This window comes from Pristiophorus japonicus, chromosome 19 (genome assembly GCF_044704955.1).
Source record: "Pristiophorus japonicus isolate sPriJap1 chromosome 19, sPriJap1.hap1, whole genome shotgun sequence".
NCBI lineage: Eukaryota > Metazoa > Chordata > Chondrichthyes > Pristiophoridae > Pristiophorus > Pristiophorus japonicus.
The window spans coordinates 18,841,621-18,865,368 of NC_091995.1; the positions used below are offsets into that span (position 1 = coordinate 18,841,621).

Consider the following 23,748-nt stretch of genomic DNA (forward strand, 5'->3'; position numbering starts at 1 on the left):
GTGCTTTCCTCCCTGTGAGAAACATTTCAAAAACCTACCCCTTCGACCAAGCTTCTGGTCACCTTCCCTAATTTCTCCTTCTGTGGCTCGGTCTCAAATTTTCTGTGAAGCACCTTGGGACATTTCACTACGTTAAAGGCACCGTACAAATACAGATTATTGTTGTTGCGAGCCGCAAAGTCTGCAAACGCCTCCTCCTCGGTGAGATATGATGGCAGCAGGTAAATACAGGTACTCTGATCCTCACTCTGAGTTACCTGGTCTCAGCTGGAGTGGTGTGGGAGATAAGGGAATAAGCGGTTATGGGGAAGGGGCGGGGAAGTGGACCCGAGTCATGATGATCGGATCAGCCATGATCGTATTAAATGGCGGAGCAGGCTCGAGGGGCCGTATGGCCTACTCCTGCTCCTATTTCTTATGTTCTTACGTTCTTAGAAGCGGGGGGGGTGGGCTGAGGTAGGGGGGATAAGATCGCGTTTCAGTTGCTTTGATAATGGTGTAAGTTCATCGCAAACTTAACACCTGCACAAGCGGGAGCGGGTGGAGTGGGGTTCGGGGGGGGGCTGTCGCAGGTGTGGAGATGGGGGAGGGAGAGGGGGAGCGGAAGAGGGATTTAAAGGACGTTTGGGGTCGGAATTGGTTGCGGCTGTGAAATAGGCCAGAGCCCATCGGCCTCCCGTTATACGCCCGGGCCCCATATTCGGGTCCGTTGGCTTCGCTAGCGCTGAATATTGGGCTGGGAGCGTATTGCCCGATGTGATACCGCCCGTTTAAATCCACCACCACCCGACTCAGATCTACCACCCCTGTTACACCGATGAAAATTCCACAAGGCTCATCCCGAAGAGAAAAACTGGATGCATCCCGTCGCCCCCTGTAACCTGGCAATTCTTCATGTGGAAAGTCAAAAGAATCCTGAGGAAAGTTGGGTGCTCCAGGAAACAGGATAGGAGAAGAAGCATTTGGTCAATCTGCAAAATGAAAGACCTGGATTCATATAGCGCCTTTCACGACCGCAGAATGTCCCAAGATGCTTTACAGCCAGCGCTCTTCTTCGAAATAGCGGCCATGGGATCTTTTACGTCCGCCCAAGAGGGCAAACGGGGCCTCAGTTTAACGTCTCATCCGAAAGGCGGCACCTCCGACAGTGCAGCGCTCCCTCAGCACTGCACTGGGAGCATCAGCCTGGATTTTTGTGCTCAAGTTCCTGGAATGGGACTCGAACCCATGACCTTCTGACTCCAAGGCGAGAGATGCTGAGCCACAGCTGAATCAAGTTAGCAAGGACCCATGGTATTTTCCGTGTGGTTGCAGGGACGGCCCAGGAGGAGTGAGATGGGCAAAGGGGGATGGTGAGAACTAGCAAGAACAGGGGATCAAAGGGATGCCTTGGCAAGGCCGAGCTCCCTGGGAGTCTCACAACATCACAAGAAGGCAAGATGAGTTGATTGCAATCATTTTGAGCAAAGTTTAAAGAAACACACAGAAGTGTGCTTGCGGAAGTGAAATCTCTACGCCCGGAGGTGGTTTGGAAAGTTTCCCCGGATTTTCGCACAGCTGCCTAGGAATTCCTTCCCTAAACCTCTCCGACGCTCCCTCCTCCTTTAAGACGCTCCTTAAAACTTACCTCTTTGACCAAGCTCTTGGTCACCTGCCCCAATATCTCCTCGCGTGTCTCAGGGAAGGAAGGAAACTTGGATTTATATAGCACCTTTCACAATGACTGGAAATCCCAAAGCACTTTACAACCAATGAAGTGTAGTCACTGTTGTAATGTGGGAAACACGGCAGCCAATTTGCACACAGCAAGCTCCCACAAACAGCAATGTGATAAAAACCAGATAATCTGTATTTTTGTTATGCTGATTGAGGGATCAATATTGGCCCAGGACACCAGGGATAACTCCCCTTGCTCTTCTTTGAAATAGTGCCATGGGATCTTTAACATCCACCTGAGAGCGTAGACAGGGCCTCGGTTTAACATCTCATCCGAAAGACGGCACCTCCAACAGTGCAGCATTCCCTCAGTACTGCATTGGAGTGTCAGCCTAGATTTTGTGCTCAAGTTTCATGGAGTGGGTCTTGAACCCACGACCTTCTGACTCAAAGGCGAGTGTGCTGCTCACTGAGCCACGGCTGACACTGCAAGGATGGAGGGTTGTGGGCAGAAGGATTTAAGAAGATGGTTGTTTGGTAGTGGAGAAGCGAATCCAGGGATTATCTTTACAGTCCAGGATGATTCATGGTCATTTTTCTGTCGGTGCCAGCTACACAAATCACTGGATAAATTAAATTAAATTAAACAATTTTGCCTGGTGGGATTTGAACTCTCGACCTCTGGGATACTTGCTGAGCATTAGCCGTGGCTCAGTTGGCAGCACTCTCGCCTCCTGAGTCAAGAAGGTCGTGGGTTCCAAGTCCATACTCCAGAAACTTGAGCACACAATCTAGGCCAACACTCCCAGTGCAATACTGAGGGAGCGCTGCACTGTCGGAGGTGCCGTCTTTCAGATGAGACGTTAAACCGAGGCCCCCGTCTGCCCTCTTGGGTGGCTGTGAAAGATCCTGTGGCACTATTTCAAAGAAGAGCGGGGGAGTTATCCCCGGTGTCCTGGAACCATTATTTATCCCTCAACCAACATAACAAAAACAGAAGATCTGGTCATTATCACACTGCTGCTTGCGGGAGCTGGCTGTGCCCAAATTGTCAGCTGCGTTTCCCTACGTCACAACAGTGACTACACTTCAAAAAGTACTTCATTGGCTGTAAAGCGCTTTGCGACGTCCGCTGGTCATGAAAGGCGCTATATAAATTGCAAGGCTTTCTTTCCAGCTTCGCTGTTTGTGGGAGCTTGCTGTGTGCAAACTGGCAGCTGGATTTCCCACGTTAAAAATAGTACTTCATTGGCTGTCAGGCGCTTTGGGGCGTCGTGAGGTCGTGAACGGTGCTGTATCAATGCAAGTCCTTTCTTTCATTCTTACCACAACCACCATGTTCCGGCACCATGATTCAGCGTTAATCATCCCTTTTTAATTTTGTCAGCTCTGTCCCCGGAGTTTTCCAGGAGAATGGAAGGCCCCTGCCTCCAGTTCTCAGCTGGAAACCATCACCCTCACCCTTTCTTACATGCTTTCCCCCAAATCCCTGCAGCTGCTGGAATCGTAAATCGCGTTGGGACCTGCATCCCTCGAACATGTCTGCTCAGCCTCTTTGCAACTCGTTTTTTTTTTTCCCCCTCTCATGTGCCAAAGGACCCTTCAAGGCAAGTTGGTTTAAGCTAACCTCAGATTTGACAACCTGCCGACAACTTGTTGCGGAATCAGAAGCGGCATTATGTTCTTCTTAACCCACTTCCACAGCCACATCCTATTTACCCTGGGGCAGCCTGCTCCCAGCGGAGGGGATTAACCCTCTCAGCCACCTCTCTCCCATTCACACTCAGACACCAGGGCAGCCTGCTCCCAGCGGAGGGGATTAACCCTCTCACCCACCTCTCTCCCATTCACAGTCAGACACCAGGTAACCTGTTCCCAGCGGAGGGGATTAACCCTCTCACCCACCTCTCTCCCCATTCACAGTCAGACCCCGGGGCAGCCTGCTCCCAGCGGAGGGGATTAACCCTCTCACCCACCTCTCTCCCCATTCACAGTCAGACCCCGGGGAAGCCTGCTCCCAGCGGAGGGGATTAATCCTCTCGCCCACCTCTCCCCTATTCACACTCAGACACCAGGGCAGCCTGCTCCCAGTGGAGGGGATTAACCCTCTCACCCACCTCTCCCCACTCACAGTCAGACACCGGGGCAGCCCGTTCCAGCAGAGGGATTGACCCTCTCTGTATCCTGGGCCTTGGTTTAACATCACAACCGAATGACAGCATGTCTGACACTGCAGCACGCCCTCAGCATTGCACTGGAGGAACCCTCAGATCCGCGTGTGAAGTTTGAACTGCCTTTGAAAAGTTTAGGATTATATTAATCAAAAAAGCAGAGGCCAGCAGCAGAAGATGGAGTGGGGTAAGGGAGTGGATTTGAGGATGAGGTCTGGGGTTTGCTGGTAAGAACATAAGAACATCAGAAATAGGAGCAGGTGTAGGCCATTCGGTCCCTCTAGCCTGCTCCACCATTCAATAAGGTCATGGTCGATCTTCTACCTCAACTCCACTTTCCTGCCCTATTCCCATATCCCTTGATTCCCTCAATATTCAATAATCTACTCTGTCTTGAATATACTCAAAGACTGAGCTGCCACAGCCCTCTGGGGTAGAGAATTCCAAAGATTCACAACCCTCTGAGTGAAGAAATATCTCCTCCTCTCAGTCCCAATTGGCCGACCCCTTATTCTGAGACTGTGACCCCTGGTTCTAGACTCCCCAGCCAGGGGAAACATCCTCCCGGCATCTAGACTCTCTAACCCTGTAAGAATTTTGTTTCAATGAGATCACCTCTCCCAGCTCTGGAGAATATAGGCCTAGTCTACTCAATCTCTCCTCATAGGACAATCCCCTGCTCCCAGGAATCAGTCTGGTGAACCTTTGTTGCACTCCCTCTACAGCAAGTATATCCCTCCTTAGGTAAGGAGACCAAAACTGTACACAATACTCCAGGTGTGGTCTCACCAGGGCCTTGTATAATTGCAGTAAGACATTTTTATTCTTATGCTCAAATCCTCTTGCAATAAAAGCCAACATACCGTTTGCTTTCTTGATTGTTTGCTGCACCTGCATGTTAACTTTCAGTGATGCGTGCCATTGAAAATTCACTGCGTCGATTAATAATTAATGCTTCAGCAGCAAAAGGCACAGAAGCAAGTAGAAAAAAATAGGGTTCCATTGGTATCCAGTAATCTCTAAAATATATATGTATATATATGTATGTGAAAGCAGCCCAACTGAAACAGACTGGATCACAGCCTGATCAAAGCCGTCTCAAAAAGAGCTTTGCTCTAATTTAGTCACTGTGTGCCTTTGAATGGCTCTCAGTGTGAGTAAACAAGCCCCCAGTGATGAAAGAATGCCTTGTTAGTTCTCTATCGGTGAATGGCCTTGAATCGTCGAAATTTTTTAAAAAGATTTTAATGTCTAATCTTCAGCTGGCAGCTGTTGTTTTTTTTTCTTACTCAGCAACAAGGGCCTTGTAAACCAAATTAATAGACAAGGCCTCAGAGCCTGACTGTTGCCATAGTGACGGGAGTTTTTGTCAGCCTCTTGTGTCCTTGTGTGCTCCTGAGGTCACGCTGGGACGGGGCATTGCAACAACGCAGCTTTCCAAGATAACATATTTCTATTTTAATGGGGGCTTTCCAGGCAGTTTCTGCTGGATAGAAAAAAAAGGGTACGGTAGCATAGCGGTTATTTCACTGGACTAGTAATCCAGAGACGAGAGTTCAAATCCCACCACGGCAACTGCAGGAATTTAAATTCAGTTAGATAAATAAATCTGGAATTTGAAAAAAGTCTAGTATCAGTAACAGTGACCATGAAACTATTGGATTGCCCAAAAAAAAACATCTGGTTTCCACTCCAGCAACTTGAGTGCAGAAATCTCAGCTGACACTCACTCCAGTGCAGTGCTGAGGGAGTGCCACATCGTCATTCAGATGAGACGTTAAACCGAGGCCCCATCTTCCCTCTCAGATGGATGTAAAAGATCCCATGGCACTATTTCGAAGTAGAGCAAATGTAGGAAAATAGAGCGGAGATACAGATCAGCTGTGATCCAGTTCAATGACTGGAGGGCTGAATAGCCTCCTCCTGTTCTGAATGTTCCTAATTTCCTGTTACCATGTTAGATAGTCAGCTGGCTGGCAGTTAGGCCTCTGGGACTGGATGGTGCAGTGGGTCACACATTGTCCTTTCCCCCTCTGGGACTGGGTGGTGCAGAGGGTCACACACTGTCCTTTCCCCTCTGGGACTGGGTGGTGCAGTGGGTCACACACTGTCCTTTCCCCCTCTGGGACTGGGTGGTGCAGTGGGTCACACACTGTCCTTTCCCCCTCTGGGACTGGGTGGTGCAGTGGGTCACACACTGTCCTTTCCCCCTCTGGGACTGGGTGGTGCAGTGGGTCACACACTGTCCTTTCCCCCTCTGGGACTGGGTGGTGCAGTGGGTCACACACTGTCCTTTCCCCCCTCTGGGACTGGATGGTGCAGTGGGTCACACACTGTCCTTTCCCCCTCTGGGACTAGGGCACTCGATGTAATTCTCTTTCTCCTACTCTCTATCATTCTAGCTCTGTCTTTTTGTCTTCGAGTGAGACTCTAGTGGTGAGATCATCAGCGTGATGGGAAACAAATAACAGAAATGTTTCTAAAAGGCAATGTGTGTGAAAGGCACTGATTCACAGGTGCCAGTTTTTGAAGTCACCCTCACGTGGTCCAAGTTCACCAGATTATCCCTGAATGGTATTCTGAGCAGGCGTCCGTGAGTCATGGAGTGATGTCAGTCCTGGTAAAGGGCTCTTTGTGTGGCTGAGCAGCTCAACAATGGAAGCACTGAATTGAACTAAAACTACCTGCTCTTGTAACAATCCCAAGTAGACAAGATTGGGGGAACTTTCAACAAGTTCAGAAAGAAAAAAAGGAAGATGGATTGAAAGATGGATAGAAGGAAAAAGGAAAGATAGATAGATAGGAATATAGATAGGAAGATAGATAGATAGATAGATAGATAGAAAGAAAGAAAATGACGGACAGAATTGCATTATATAGCGCCTTCCACAAAGTCAGGGCATCTCAATGCTTCACTGTCAATTTAGTCCTTTTTGAAGTGTAATGTAATATAGTAATGTAGGAAACTCTGTTGTAATGTAATGTAGTAATGTAAGAAACTCTGTTGTAATGTAGGAAATGCAGCAGCCAATATGCACACAGCAAGCTCCACAAACAGCAATGAGACAATGACCAGGTAATCTTTGTAAGTGACATTGGTCGAGGGATAAATATTGGCCCCAGGACATTGGGGAGAACTTCCTCTGCTCTTCTTCGAAATTGTGGCCCCAGGGGCCACCTGCGTGGGGAGCGGACAGGGGGAGGCGGGGCGGGGGGGGGGGGGGGGCTCGATTTACAGTCCCCTTCGAAAGACGGGGTGAGGCCTTTACGAATGTGTACATGCAAAACTGGGCACCTCCGTAGGTTCAGACTGCTCCCAGTGACACTGGAGTAAGAGACTGTGTGAAAGTTTTTTGGGTAATAACATACTTTAAAGCCGCTTTGGTGACACAAGCGAAACTGCTGACTGACGTCTGCTGCAGACTAATCCTGTTTGTTTCCGTGGTTTGTGAAGTGGTCCAGGATGACACCAGGTGTTGCTACAGAAATGCCCGAAGGCTTTCGAGGTGGGGTGGGAAGGAGCTTTTCAAGTAACTGCCGCTGGTGAGATCACCCTTGGAGTACTGTGAACAGTTCTGGTCTCCATGTTATAAAAAGGTATACAGAGGCACTGGGGAAGGTGCAAAAACAAGGCTTTGCAAGGTTGATACCAGAACTGAGAGGTTCTAACTATCAGCAAAGGTTGAACAAGCCGGGGATCTTTTGTCTATACAAGGGAAGGCTGACCTGATAGAAAGAAAAAAAAGACTTGCATTTATATAACACCTTTCATGATCAGCAGACGTCCCAAAGCGCTTTACAATCAATGAAAAACTTTTGAAGGTTAGTCGCTGTTGTAATGTAGGAAACGCAGCAGCCAATTTACGTACAGCAAGCTCCCACAAACAACAATGTGATAATGACCAGATCATCAGTTTCAGGAACTTCTTTACCCGGAGAGTGATGATAATGTGGAACCTGTTACCACAAGGAGTAGTTGAGATGACTCACATAGATGCAGTTAAGGGGAAGCTAGATAAACATGAGGGTGAAAGAAATAGAAGGATAGCTGATTGGGTTAGATTGAGTCGGGTGGGAGGAGGTTGGCACGGAGCAGTTGGGCCGAAGGGCCTTTTTCTGTGCTGTATATTTGGGTATGTTTCAAGTTGTGCGGTGCGGGAGGGTGAGGGGGTTGAGCCTGGAACCCTGCAGACGTGTCTCCCCGGCTTTTGTCTCCGGCCCTGAGGGAAGTGGAGAGCTGTAGCCCGACCGAGATCAGGAACTCGGCGAGGGAGGAGGTTCAACCGGGCGGGAACTTGAATCCCGTCAATCTGTGGGCTTGGAGCCCACAAACCAACAGGCCATCGTTAGAGGTGCTGAGCATCTTCACCAGGGATTATTGGTCAAGTGGCTGGAGTCCAAGCAGGTGTCAGGCGTGGCTCAGTGATTAGCACTCTCGAGTAGGCCTATATTCTCTAGAGTTTAGAAGAATGAGAGGCGATCTCATTGTAACAGACAAAATTCTTACAAGGCTGGACAGGGTAGATGCAGGGAGGGTGTTTCCCTGGGCTGGGGAGTCTAGAACCAGAGGTCACAGTCTCAGAATAAGGGGTCGGCCATTTAGGACTGAGATGAGGAGAAATTTCTTCACTCAGAGGGTGGTGAATCTCTGGAATTCGCTGCCCCAAAGGGGCTGTGGAGGCTCAGTCTTTGAGACAGAGATAGATTGATTTTTGGATATTAAGGGAATCAAAAGGTATTGAGAAAGTACAGGAAAATGAAGTTGAGATAGAAGATCAGCCATGATCTCACTGAATGGCGGAGCAGGCTCGAGGGGCCGAATGGCTAACTCCTGCTCCTATTTCTTATGTTCTTAAACATCCCTTTTTTTACCTATATCGTTGGTACCAATGTGCACCACGACAACTGGCTGTTCACCCTCCCTTTTCAGAATGTCCTGCACCCGCTCCGAGACATCCTTGACCCTTGCACCAGGGAGGCAACATATCATCCTGCAGTCTCGGTTGCAGCCGCAGAAACGCCTATCTATTCCCCTTACAATTGAATCCCCTATCACTATCGCTCTCCCACTCTTTTTCCTGCCCTCCTGTGCAGCAGAGCCAGCCACGGTGCCATGAACCTGGCTGCTGCTGCCTTTTATAGGCCTCTTATGCTCATTCTCGCCTCTTAAGTCAGATGGTTGTGAATTGAAATCCCACTCCAGGGACTTGAGCACAAAATCCAGGTTGACACTCTAGTTCAGTGCTGAGAGAGTGCTGAACTGTCGGAGGTGCCGTCTTTCGGATGAGACGTTAAACCGAGGCCCTGTCTGCCCTCTCGGGTGGAAGTAAAAGATCCCGTGGCACTATTTGGAAGAGCAAGGGAGTTCTCAGTGTCCTGGCCAATATTACTAAAGAAAAACTAATTATCATGTTGCTGTTGTGGGAGCTTGCTGTGCGCAGATTGGCTGCTGTGTTTTCCTACATTACTACAACAACAACAACTTGTATTTATATAGCACTTTTTAATGCACTTCACAGGAGTATTACGCAATAAAAATTATGCCGAGCCGCATAAGTAGAAATTGGCGCTGGTGACCAAAAGCTTGGTCAAAGAGATAGGTTTTAAGGAGCATCTTGAAGGAGGAAAGAGAGGTGGCGAGGTTTAGGGAGGGAGTTCCAGAGCTTAGGGCCTAGGCAACAGAAGGCACGGCCACCGATGGTTGAGCGACTACAATCAAGGTTGCTCAGGAGGGCAGAATTAGAGGAGTGCAGACATCTCACACTGTGTGGGGGGTGGGGGTGGAGGGGTCGTGGGGCTGGAGGAGATTACAGAGATAGGGAGGGGCAGGTCATGGAGGGATTTGAAAACAAGGATGAGAATTTTGAAATCGGGGCGTTGCTTAATCGGGAGCCAATGTAGGTCAGCGAGCACAGGGGATGGTGGGTGATTTGGTGCGAGTTTTGGATCACCTCCAGTAGGGTAGAATGTGAGAGTCCATGTTTCCATTTCAAAACGTACTGCATTGGCTGTAAAGTGCTGGGGGGGCGGGGGTTGACTCAAGAGGCGAGAGTGAATATACTAGGAGCAGGAGTAGGCCGTTCGACATCTCGAGCCTGCTCTGACATTCAATAAGATCATGGCTGACCTTGTAACTCAACTTCACTTTGCTACACTATCCCAATATCCCTTGATTCCCTTAATATCCAAAAATCAATCAAAGGCGCTATAGGAATGCAAGTCTGTCTTTCTTTGTATGTTCGCCTCAGTTTGTACCTGGGAAGTGAAGGTGAGCGCGTATCCCGCAGAACAGGCTGGCGAAGGGGAGGAGGACGTCTTGCAGGGGAGCGAATACCTGAAGTGGGTGGTATTGCTTGGGCTCCGCTGGCCCACAGTCAGCCTCAAGCTTTTTTTTGGTGTTGTAGTAAGCACTTGTCCTGATCGCAGTGCTGGGGAGGGAGGGGAGGAGGGGGGTATGATACGCCCCCAGCTCTGCGCTGTCTCAGGACACCAGCGAGGATTGCAGGCAGTAAGAAAAGGCTTGAGTTGGCAGAATAAAACAGAGCGGACCTCTCTCGCTTGCCGCGCAGGCAGGAGCCAGCACCAAGCCCGCAGTGCAGGCTGCACCTGTCCGAAAGGGGCACTGGAGGCTTGCTGGGGTTAACTCCTTCAGTGCGGAGCTTGCACACACACACCTCGCCAGCCCGTCCTTTGTCTTGCTTGCTCCAACAACAAAAAATAAATGTTGCTTGTGCTCTAGAAAGAAAGGAGTTGCTGTTTGTTCAGGAGAGACGGCGGGGGAACAGAGTTATTCGCTGCTGGGGCTGTGTGAATGAGGTCGCTGTGTAACCGCACGGAGTTGCTGTGTGTACAGCTGCAGGGTAAGAACTACTTGTCCCGCTGTCCTTTCAGCCAGGCTGAGAGTTTCCCTCTCTCCAAACCTCTCGCTCCTCCTTGAGGGCGCTCCCTAAACCATACCTCTTTCAACCAGCTTTCCGTCACCTGCCCTCAGTTCTTCTTCTGTGGCTCTCTGTCAGATTTATCTCTTTCGTCTGAAAACACTGCTGCGAAGCGCCTGGGGACCTTTTACTCGGTTAAAGGCGCGATATGAATACAAGTTGTTGTGTACAAAGTAATTTGTTTGTTCGGTGCGGTCAGAACTGCCCCAGTGTGTCTGTTACAGTGTGGAGCAGTTTCTTGTTCACCTGCATTGGCTCCCGGTCCGGCAAAGCCTTCATTTTAAATTTCTCGTCCTTGTTTTCAAATCCCTCAATCCCTCGCCCCCCAAGTCTCTAACCCTCCCCCCCCCCCAAGTCTCTAACCCTCCCCCCCCCCCAGTCTCGAACCCTCCCCCCCCCAGTCTCTAACCTTCCCCCCCCCCAGTCTCTAACCCCCTCCCCCCCGTCTCTAAACCGCTCCCCCCGTCTCTAACCCCCTCCTCCCCGTCTCTAACCCCCTCCCCCCACCCCCCCGTCTCTAACCCCCTCCCCCCCGTCTCTAACCCCCTCCCCCCCGTCTCTAACCCCCTCCCCCCCGGTCTCTAACCCCCTCCCCCCCCAGTCTCAAACCCCTCCCCCCCAGTCTCGAACCTCCCCCCCCCAGTCTCGAACCTCCCCCCCCCAGTCTCGAACCTCCCCCCCCCAGTCTCGAACCTCCCCCCCCCAGTCTCGAACCTCCCCCCCCCCGCAGTCTCGAACCCTCCCCCCCCCCGCAGTCTTGAACCTTCCCCCCCCCCGCAGTCTCGAACCTCCCCCCCCCCCGCAGTCTCGAACCTCCGCCCCAACCCGCAGTCTCGAACCTCCACCCCCCCGCAGTCTCTAACCTCCGCCCCCCCGCAGTCTTTAACCTCCGCCCCCCCCCGCAGTCTCTAACCTCCGCCCCCCCGCAGTCTCTAACCTCCGCCCCCCCGCAGTCTCTAACCACCTCCCCCCAGTCTCTAACCTCTGCCCCCCCCAGTCTCGAACCACCCCCAGTCTCTAACCTCTGCCCCCCAGTCTTGAACCTCCCCTCCCCCCCCAGTCTCGAACCTCTGCCCCCCCCAGTCTCGAACCCCCCCCAGTCTCTAACCTCTGCCCCCCCAAGTCTCGAACCGCCCCTCCCCCCCAGTCTCGAACCTCCCCTCCCCTCCCCTCCCCCCCAATCTCGAACCTCCCCTCCCCCCCAATCTCAAACCTCCCCTCCCCCCCCAATCTCAAACCTCCCCTCCCCCCCCCAGTCTCGAACCTCCCCTCCCCCCCCCAGTCTCGAACCCCCCCTCCCCCCCCAGTCTCGAACCCCCCCTCCCCCCATGTCTGTAACCCCCCCTTCCCCCATGTCTGTAACCCTCCCTTCCCCCATGTCTGTAACCCCCCCCTCCCCCCCATGTCTGTAACCCCCCTCCCCCCCCTGTCTGTAACCCCCTCCCCCCCATGTCTGTAACCTTCCCCCTCCCCCCCATGTCTGTAACCTTCCCCCTCCCCCCCATGTCTGTAACCTTCCCCCTCCCCCCCATGTCTGTAACCTTCCCCCCCCCCCATGTCTGTAACCTTCCACCTCCCCCCATGTCTGTAACCTTCCCCCTCCCCCAATGTCTGTAACCCCCCTCCCCCCATGTCTGTAACCCCCCTCCCCCCATGTCTGTAACCCCCCCATGTCTCTAACCTCCCCCCCCATGTCTCTAACCTCCCCCCCATGTCTCTAACCTCCCCCCCCCATGTCTCTAACCTCCCCCCCCCATGTCTCTAACCTCCCCCCCCCCCATGTCTCTAACCTCCCCCCCCCCCCCATGTCTCTAACCTCCCCCCCCCCATGTCTCTAACCTCCGCCCCCCCCCCCCCCCATGTCTCTAACCTCCTCCTCCCCCCCATGTCTCTAACCCCCTCCGGCCCTACAAACCCCCTGAGATCTCTGCACTCCTCCAATTCAGGCCTCTTGCACATCCCCTGATTTTAGTCGCTCCACCATCGGTGGCTGCGCCTTCAGCTGCCTGGGGCCTGAGCTCTGGAACTCCCTCCCTAAACCTCTCCACCTCTCTACCTCTCGCCCCTCCTTCAAGAAACTCCTTAAAACCTCCCTCTTTGACCAAGCTTTTGGTCACCTGTCCTAATGTCTCCTTATGTGGCTCGGTTTTACACTCTGTTTGATAATCGCTCATGTGAAGTGATTTGGGACGTTTTACTATGTTAAAGGCGCTATATAAATGCAAGTTGTTTTTATAGCGCAGATCAACTCGTTTGTGTATTTGGAACTTTGTTGCCCAAGGATTAACCCTGTAGTTGCCAAGGGTCCTGGGAATTAACCCTGTAACTGCCAAGGGGCACAGAGATTAACCCTGACATCATCATAGGCAGTCCCTCAGAATCGAGGAAGACTTGCTTCCACTCTAAAAATGAGTCCTTAGGTGACTGAGCAGTCCAATACGGTAACCACAGTCTCTGTCACAGGTGGGACAGGCAGGCATTGAGGGTAAGGGAGGGTGGGACTGGTTTGCTGCCTGCGTTTGATTTCTGCATGCTCTCAGTGACGAGACTCGAGGTGCTTAGCGTCCTCCCAGATGCACTGCCTGCACTTCGGGCGGTTTTGGGTCAGGGACTCCCAGGTGTCGGTGGGGGGTGTAGCTACCAAGGGGCCCCGGGGATTAACTCTGTAAGGGACCCTGATATTGCATGGAGGGGGCAGTGGAGGCCGCTAAATCCCTACCCCCGCAACTGGGGAGTAATTGGCTAGTTGTGTCAACCGTGGCTCAGTGGGTAGCCACTCTCGCCTCTGAGTCAGAAGGTCGTGGGTTCAAGTCCCACTCTAGAGACTTGAGAACAACATCCAGGCTGACTCTCCTAATGCAGTACTGAGGGTGCGCTGCACTGCCGGAGGTGCCGTCTTTTGGAGAAGTTAAACCGAGACCCCATCTGTCCTCCCGGGTGGGTAAAAGATCACACAGGCACTATTTCGAAGAAGAGTGTCATGTATCTTACATTATTATATATAACTGTATCCTAACATGCTATACATGACTGTAATAAGATATGACCTGTAACCACCAGCATACCTTACCACCAGGAGTGCACTTGCAAGAGACAGGTATAAGGACAGGTCTCGGGCAAGTGCAGCATTCCAGAGCTGTAGAACCGATACCTCGCCATCAGCACGCTCTCCCTCGAGTTAAGATGCTCACGAACCAGTGTACACAGCTCCTCATACGACTTATCTGTGGGTTTCACCGGAGCCAGAAGATTCTTCATGAGACTGTAGGTCGGTGCCCCGCAGACCATGAGGAGGACCGCTCTCCTTTTTGCAGCGCTTCCTTCTCCGTCTAGCTCGTTGGCTACAAAGTACTGGTCTAGCCATTCGACATAGGCTTCCCAGTCCTCACCCTCCGAGAACTTCTCCAGGATGCCCACAGTTTGCTGCATCTTTGTGTTGGATTCGTATTCTCGTCGCCAGTTATTGTGTACCGAACACAGATGAGGCTGCACAGGGAGGTTAAAGTAACAGTGACCTCAGTCTTTAATAAGACACCCCAGAGTGAGGAACAGGCCTTCGGGGCCGGCTTATATACAGTGCTCCCAAGGGATGCTGGGATCCCTTGGGACTTCAGGTGATGAGCTCCCTGGTGGCAGAACATGGGAGTGCATGCTTTACAGATACACAACAGAAACGACTGCCTCTTTTATACAGAATCATAGCGTGACATGGCACAGAAGGAGGCCATTCAGTCCGTCAAGCTTGCGGTGGTTTACATCTCTCCTGATTTTTATTTCTATTGACTACAATCGGGGGAGACGTAATCGGCTCGCTGACACCCGCTTTACATGAACGTACCAAGTCCAGATCTACTCCAGCTACTTCATTGGAAAACAACACAAGATGGGTTGTTAACGGAGGCTGTGATGCCCAAGTCCAATTTCAACCCCGCCCACCATTGCCTCCTATTTGGAGTGTGGTGTCTTTGAGGGCTGGCAGCTTCTCTGTCATAGCAGGGAACGGTAGCCTAGTGACTCACTGGACTAGTAATCCAGTAGGCCTGGCTTAATGATCCAGAGACCTGAGATCAAATCCCACCACGGTAGCTTGCGAATTTCAAATTCAGTTAAGTAAAAAGAAAATCTGGAATTAAAAATGCTAGTATTAATATCCTAATACAGAACTGAGGGTGCACTGCCAGAGGTGCTGACTTTTCAGAGTGTAGACGGGGTCTTGGTTTAATGTCTCATCCAACATTAATAATTGATGTCAGTAACGGTGACCATGAAACCACTGGATTGTTATTAAAAACCCATCTGGTTCACTCATGTCCTTCAGGGAAGGAAACCTGCTGTCCTTACCCTGGTCTGGCCTATTTGTGGCTCCAGAAACACACCAACGTGGTTGACTCTGCAATGGCTCAGCAAGCTGTTCAGTTGAACCAAACCGCTGGGACAAGGTCAGCGCTGTGCGAGTGCCTTCACCACACGGGTTGCAGCGGTTCAAGAAGGCGGCTCACCACCATCTTCTCAAGGGACAATTAGGGATGGGGTAATAAATGCCGGCCTTGCCAGCGACGCCCACATCCCGAGAGTGAATCCATTTTTTAAAACCTTCATCCTATTTGGTCATGTGTGAGCCGAGATAACGAATATCGGTGGGCTGTTTGGCAAAAGCCCGCCAAAAAAACCTTCAAGTACCGACAAACAATCCTTCCCAGCTGTCGTGAATAACAACAACAACAACTTATATTTATATAGCGCCTTAAACATAGTGAAATGTCCCAAGGCGCTTCACAGGAGTATAATGAGATAAAAAATTTGACACCAAGCCACATATGTAGAAATTAGCGCAGGTGACCAAAAGCTTGGTCAAAGAGATAGGTTTTAAGGAGCATCTTAATGGAGGAGAGAGGCAGACAGCAATGTTCCCTTTAAGCTGCACAGCGCTACGGGGAACCCGTGCAGCCGGCTTGCCAGCTTTTCAACATAAAGATTGGTATTTTGAACAAGGAAATATCGCAGGGAACATCCGTAGAGAGGCGGACAGGTTTAAGGAGGGAATTCCAGAGCTTGGGGCTCAGGCAGCTGAAGGCACGGCCACCAATGGTGGAGCGATTCAAATCAGGAACGCGCGAGAGGCCATAATTGGAGGAGTGCAGACATCTCTGAGGGTTGTGGGGCTAGAGGAGATTACAGAGAAAGGAAGATGGGGCGATGCCACGGAGGGGATTTGACACAGGGATGAGAATTTTTAAATCCAGGCGTTGCGAGACCAGGAGCCAATGGAGGTCAGCGAGCACAGGGGGGTGATGGGTGAACGGGACTTGGTGCGACTTAGGACATGGGTGGCAGAGTTTTGAATGAGAGGAATGCAATATAAGACAGAGGAGCATGTTGGTGTGCAGCGATAAACTCTGTTGAGCCCTCGCAGTCAGGCACACAGCTCACTCACTCCCACAGTGCTCGGCGATCCGTCTCCCAACACATGCCTCAAACTATTTTTAGATGCTTGACCTTTCCGAGGGGTTGGGGGAGGGGGGTAGACAGACAGAGAGAGAGAGAGAGAGCGAAAACAAGAACGCCGATCTAAGAGAAGCTCTTGTTGGAGCAAGCGTCAGACTGGCTCTTGGGTTCGATATAAAGTAAATGAGTTGACGGCACAAATCATTACAAATGGGTATGATTTGGTGGCCATTACAGAAACGTGGTTGCAGGGGGGCCAAGACTGGAAATTAAACATACAGGGGTATCTGACAATTCGAAAAGATAGACAAAAAGGGAAAGGAGGTGGGGTAGCTCTGTTAATAAAGGATGATAGGGCAGTTGTGAGAGACGATATTGGCTCTAATGAACAAAATGTTGAATCATTGTGGGTGGAGATTAGAGATAGTAAGGGGAAAAAGTCACTGGTGGGCGTAGTTTATAGGCTCCCAAATAATAACTTCACGGTGGAGTGGGCAATAATCAAGGGAATAATGGAGGCATGTGAAAAAGGAACGGCAGTAATCATGGGGGATTTTAACCTACATAGAGATTGGTCAATTCAAATCGCACGGGGTAGCCTTGAGGAGGAATTCATAGAATGCATACGGGATTGTTTCTTAGAACAGTATGTTACAGAATCTACAAGGGAGCAAGCTATCTTGGATCTGGTCCTGTGTAATGAGACAGGAATAATAAATGATCTCCTAGTAAAAGATGCTCTCAGAATGAGTAATCACAGTATGGTTGAATTTGTAATACAGATTGAGGGTGAGGAAGTAGTGTCTCAAACGAGCGTACTATGCTTAAACAAAGGGGACTACAATGGGATGAGGGCAGAGTTGGCTAAAGTAGACTGGGAACACAGACTAAATGGTGGCACAATTGAGGAACAGTGGAGGACTTTTAAGGAACTCTTCCATAATGCTCAACAAAAATATATTCCAGTGAAAAAGAAGGACGGTAAGAGAAGGGATAACCAGCCGTGGATAACCAAGCAAATAAAGGAGAGTATCAAATTAAAAACCAATGCGTATAAGGTGGCCAAGGTTAGTGGGAAATTAGAAGATTGTGAAAATTTTAAACGACAGCAAAGAATGACTAAGAAAGCGATAAAGAAAGGAAAGATAGATTACGAAAGTAAACTTGCGCAAAACATATAAACAGATAGTAAAAGCTTTTACCGATATATAAAACGGAAGAGAGTGACTAAAGTAAATGTTGGTCCCTTAGAAGATGAGAAGGGGGATTTAATAATGGGAAATGTGGAAATGGCTGAGACCTTAAACAATTATTTTGCTTCGGTCTTCATAGTGGAAGACACAAAAACCATGCCAAAAATTGCTGGTCACAGGAATGTGGGAAGGGAGGACCTTGAGACAATCACTATCACTAGTGGGGTAGTGCTGGACAGGCTAATGGGACTCAAGGTAGACAAATCCCCTGGTCCTGATGAAATGCATCCCAGGGTATTAAAAGAGATGGCGGAAGTTATAGCCGATGCATTCGTTATAATCTACCAAAATTCTCTGGACTCTGGGGAGGTACCAGCGGATTGGAAAGCAGCTAATGTAATGCCTCTGTTTAAAAAAGGGGGCAGACAAAAGGCAGGTAACTATAGGCCGCTTAGTTTAACATCTGTAGTGGGGAAAATGCTTGAAGCTATCATTAAGGAAGAAATAGCGGGACATCTGGATAGGAATAGTGCAATCAAGCAGACGCAACATGGATTCATGAAGGGGAAATCATGTTTAACTAATTTACTGGAATTCTTTGAGGATATAACGAGCATGGTGGATGGAGGTGGACCGATGGATGTGGTGTATTTAGATTTCCAAAAGGCATTCGATAAGGTGCCACACAAAAGGTTACTGCAGAAGATAAAGGTACGTGGAGTCAGAGGAAATGTATTAGCATGGATAGAGAATTGGCTGGCTAACAGAAAGCAGAGAGTTCGGATAAATGGGTCCTTTTCGGGTTGGAAATCGGTGGTTAGTGGTGTGCCACAGGGATCGGTGCTGGGACCACAACTGTTTACAATATACATATTGGAAGAGGGGACGGAGTGTAGTGTAACAAAATTTGCAGATGACACAAAGATTAGTGGGAAAGCGGGTTGTGCAGAGGACTCAGAGAGGCTGCAAAGAGATTTAGATAGGTTAGGCGAATGGGCTAAGGTTTGGCAGATGGAATACAATGTCGGAAAATGTGAGATCATCCACCTTGGGAAAAAAAAACAGTAAAAGGGAATATTATTTGAATGGGGAGAAATTACAACATGCTGCAGTGCAGAGGGACCTGGGAGTCCTTGTACATGAAACTCTTTTTGGAGTTTATCTGCAAAACAAAAACATTAATCGGTGCCACCCGACCTGGATGACACACCAGACATTTACAAGGCCCTCTTTTTTTGGTTTTTTTGGGGGTTTTTTGTGTTTTTCTTTTTTTTGGGGTTTTTTTTGGGCACTAAAATCACCTTTTTTCCCCAGTGCCCCCTATAAAAGGGAAGGGGACACTAAAAGCACCGGCAATTAAAACAAATTAAACTTTAAAACGTAAAATCAAATTAAAATTTGGTTGCCTCCTTGTACATGAAACTCTTTTTGATGAATCCCAAAAAGTTAGTTTGCAGGTGCAGCAGGTAATCAGGAAGGCGAATGGAATGTTGGCCTTCATTGCGAGAGGGATGGAGTACAAAAGCAGGGAGGTCCTGCTGCAACTGTACAGGGTCTTGGTGAGGCCGCACCTGGAGTACTGCGTGCAGTTTTGGTCACCTCACTTAAGGAAGGATATACTAGCTTTGGAGGGGGTACAGAGACGATTCACTAGGCTGATTCCGGAGATGAGGGGGTTACCTTATGATGATAGATTGAGTAGACTGGGTCTTTACTCGTTGGAGTTCAGAAGGATGAGGGGTGATCTTATAGAAACATCTAAAATAATGAAAGGGATAGACAAGATAGAGGCAGAGAGGTTGTTTCCACTGGTCGGGGAGACTAGAACTATGGGTCACAGCCTCAAAATATGGGGGAGCCAATTTAAAACCGAGTTGAGAAGGAATTTCTTCTCCCAGAGGGTTGTGAATCTGTGGAATTCTCTGCCCAGGAAGCAGTTGAGGCTAGCTCATTGAATGTATTCAAGTCACAGATAGATAGATTTTTAACCAATAAGGGAATTAAGGGTTACGGGGAGCGGACGGGTAAGTGGAGCTGAGTCCACGGCCAGATCTGCCTTGATCTTGTTGAATGGCGGAGCAGGCTCGAGGGGCTAGATGGCCTACTCCTGTTCCTAATTCTTATGTTCTTATGTTCTCTCCCACTCCAGAGATCTGAGCCCAAAGTCTAGGCCGATACTCCCAGTGCCGGAGGTGAGGCGTTAAACTGAGGCCTCCGTCTGCCCTCTCGGGTGGATGTAAAAAATCCCACTGCTGTTATTTTAAAGAATAGCAGAGGGCGTTCTCCCAGTGTCCTGGGCCAAATATCTATCCCTCCAAACAATATCACCGAAAAGCAGATTATCTGGTCACAGTCGCATTGCTGTTTGTGGGAGCTTGCTGTGCGCAAATTGGCCACCGTGTTTTCTTACGTTACCACAGTGACTGTACGTCCCCAAAAAAGTACTTTGTTGGTTGTAGGGGGTCACAGTCTCAGGATAAAGGGGTCGGCCATTTAGGGCAGAGATGAGGGGACATTTCTTCACTCGGAGGGTGATGAATCTTTGGAAATCTGTACCCCAGAGGCCTATGGAGGTTCAGTCGTTGAGTATATTCAGGACAGAGATCGATGGATTTTTGGATTTTGGGGGAATCAAGGGATATGGGGACAGTGCTGGAAAGTGCAGTCGAGGTAGAAGATCAGCCGTGATCTTATTGAATGGTGGAGCAGCCTCGAGGGGCCGAATGGCCTACTCCTGCTCCTAATTCTTATGTTGTAAAAGGGCTTTGGGATGCCCTGAGATTGCTCAACCACAGTGGTCGTGCCTTCAGCTGTTTGGGCCCCAAGCTCTGGAACTCCCTTCCTAAACCTCTCCACCTCCCTTTCCTTCTTCAGGATACACCTTAAAACCAACCTCTTTGATCAAGCTTTTGGTCACCTGCGCTAATTTCTACTTATGTGGCTCGGTGTCAAAACTTGTAGCTCGTAACACTCCTGTGAGGCGCCTTGGGATGTTTCACTACGATAAAGTTGCTATATAAATACAAGTTGTTGTTGTAAAAGGAGCTGGAGAAATGCGAGCTCTTTTGCACTTGACAGTTTATTTACAGAAAGGGCCTGCCTGACTCCTGTCCCACTCCTGACTTATCCCCTTCACCAGCTGGGCTGTCTGGGCACAACAGCTGGTTGGCACCTGTCTGGTCACAGCTGCCCCTTGTTGATTCTGGGCGTTTCCCCGGCGAACACAAAGGCCCGGCCCCCACAACCCTTGGTCCATCTTCAAACTTAAATAACTTCAATCTTAAACTTCACTCTCGGCAAGGGCGGCACTTATCGCCCGTCCCGGATACAAGCCGCGTGGCGAGGTCAGAGGGTTGTTAAAGAAAGCCTTGCATTTGTATAGCGCTATGCACGATCACCGGACGTCTCAAAGCGCGTTACAGCCAATGAAGTACTTTCGAAGTGCAGTCATTGTTGTAACATGGGAAAGGCATACAGCAATGTGATAATGACCAGATAATCTGTTTTAGTGATGTTGATTGAAGGATAAACATTGGCCCAGGACACCGGGGAGGACGCCCCTGCTCTTCTTTGAAATAGTGCCATGGGATCTTTTACGTCCACCTGAGAGAGCAGACGGGGCCTCGGTTTAACGTCTCATCCAAAGGACAGCACCTCCGACAGTGCAGCGCTCTCTAGCTCATCATCATCATAGGCAGTCCCTCGAAGCGAGGATGACTTGCTTCCACGTCAAAAAGGAATGAGTTCACAGGTGATTCAATGAAGGGCCTAATATTCCAGATCCCGAACTACATGTTGAAGGGTGGAAGACGCCTGTGTGTGGACTTTTGTGACGTGTGGTGGCCGTTGCACACACGGGCTTGGCAGAGCTAGGTCTTGGTCCAGTGGCAAGGATTACCCAAGATGACTGGAGACCAGCTCTGCTGCCAGGCCTAGTGCACACACATATCGCAGTGTGGGCTGGCCCTCGCCTCTTGAGCCCCAAACTCCATGCCTCACCTGGGCCCCGGTCACTTCCCTCTACAAACTCTTGCTGTGCCTGCCCGCACGGCAATCAGCGACCTGACCTCATAACTGTCGCCCTCCTGCAGTGGTATGTCGCTGCTCCCTCCAGTGGTCCCGGCCTACAAACCCCACCCCTACAATTAAACAGGGTCACAGATGCAGAGCTGTCAGTCAATCGCCATCACCGCGATGAAAAGCCACCTTCCCCGATTCTCTCTCCAGCTCCTCCCGCTGACTGTGGACTGGTGACCTTGGAGCATCAGTGAGGCACGGGACTCCACTCGGGCTGAGACGGAGGAGTTTGATGAGGATTCCCCTTTTATCAGCGCTCCCTCACCACTGCACTGGGCGTGTCAGCCTAGATTTTTGTGCTCATAAAGTCCCTGGAGTGGGACTTGAACCCGCAACCTCCTGACTCAGAGGCGAGAGTGCTCCCCACATTAGCCGGAGACTGACACGCCAGCTGTGGGATTGGAGTCACACTCAGGCCAGAGCGGGTAAGGATGGCAGGGTATCCTTTCCCTAAAGGGCATCGGTGAACCAGTTGGGTTTTTTCAAAATGGCTTCACGGTCACTTTTAGTGCCAGCTGTGGCTCAGTGGGCAGCATGCTCACCCGAGGCAGAAAGTTCTGTGGGTTCGAGTCTCCACTCCAGGGATTTGAGCACAAAAATCTAGGCTGACACACCCAGCGCAGTACAGAGAAAGCGTCGCGCTGTTGGAGGTGCCCTCTTTTGGGTGAGCTGTTAAAACCAAGGCCCTCTTGGGTGGACATGAAAGATCCCACGGCACTATTTCAAGGAAGAGCAGGGGATTCTCTTCCCCCGTGTCCTGGGCCAATATTTATCCCTCAACCAACATCACTAAAAACAGATTATTTGATCACTATCTCGTTGCTGTTTGTGGGAGCTTGCTGTGCGCAAATTGGTAAATGTTAGGGCGGGGAAAGGGGGGATGGCAGTTACACATTGGTGCAAACGTTCCCAGTCTCTGTTGCAAAGTAGGAAACCCAGTAACCAATTTGCGCACAGCAAGCTCCCACAAACAGCAATGTGATAATGACCAGATCATCTCTCTTACTAATGTTAGTTGAGGGATATATATATATATTGGCCAGGACACCAAGGGGATAACTCTCCTGTTCTGTTCTTCGAAATAGTGCCATAGGATCTTTCACATCCCCCTCAGGGAGCAGACGGGGGGCCTTGGTTTAATGGCTCAAGGGAAAGGCAGTACCTCCGACAGTGCAGCACTCCCTCAGTACTCATCATCGTAGGCAGTCCCTCGGAATCGAGGAAGACTTGCTTCCACTCCTGAGGCGAGTACTTTGGTGGTCGAACAGTCCAATACGAGAGCCACAGAGCCTGTCACAGGTGGAACAGACATTCGTCGGGGGGTGGGACTGATTTGCCGCACGCTCCTTCCGCTGCCTGCGCCTGATCTCTTGTACTGCACTGAGAGTGTCGGCCTAGATTTATGTGCTCAAGTCTCTGGAGTGGGACTTTAACCCACCACCTCCTGATTGAGAGACGAGAGAGTGCTACCTACTGAGCCACTGGCTGAGACCACAGTATTTGTCCAAGGGTTTTTAGACAAAAATAAGGCTGTTCGAGTCATGCAGCTGTCTGATCATCATCATCATCATAGACGGTCCCTCGGAACAAGGATGAATTGCTTCCACAAGAGTCCACAGATGTTTCAGTGAAGGACCCGATGTTCCAGTCCTTGAGGGGGTGGAAGATGCCTGTGCGTGGATTGTTTTAACGTGTGGTGACCGTTGCACATCAACCGCCACACGGGCTCGACAGAGTCAGGCCTTTATCCAGCGGCAAGGGTTGAACCAGGACGACTGGAGACCTGCTCTGCTGCACGGACCTAGTGCGCACAGACATATGGCCGTGAGGACTGGCCCGTGCTGCCCCTGGGCCCTGGGCTCTTCTGGGCCCCGTACCCTCATTCGCTGCACCTTCGCCCGCAATGTTCCAGGGCCCGGCGCTCCAGCTCTATATATATATATATATATATATATATAGCCGTCTGATAATCAGGCTGTGGCTGCTGTCCTCCCACAAGGGGTTAATAGAAAAAGAACACACAGCCAGGGAGCAACAGATCGTAGTTGATCAAGCCCACGATTCTCCGGCCTCATTCCTCACGGTCTGGTGTTAACATTTGGTGGGGGAAAGGTGGGTGGGATATTACGATTGGGGGGGGGGGGCGGGGGCAGTTGGGGTTGAAGTTCCAGATGCCGCGAGGCAATCCCACAGAAGGACTTGTCCCGATTAATGTCGGCTCAGCTCCCACTGCATTCCCTGTCGGGTTGCGGTCCTGGAGCAGGTCCT

General features: G+C 50.3%; 1 protein-coding gene across 4 annotated transcripts in view; it reads left to right on the forward strand.

Moving 5' to 3' along the window:
- Positions 1–23,748, forward strand: part of LOC139229763 (discoidin domain-containing receptor 2-like) — a 182,145-nt gene that overhangs the window by 72,964 nt on the left and 85,433 nt on the right. The gene's annotated exons all lie outside the window — the stretch shown is intronic.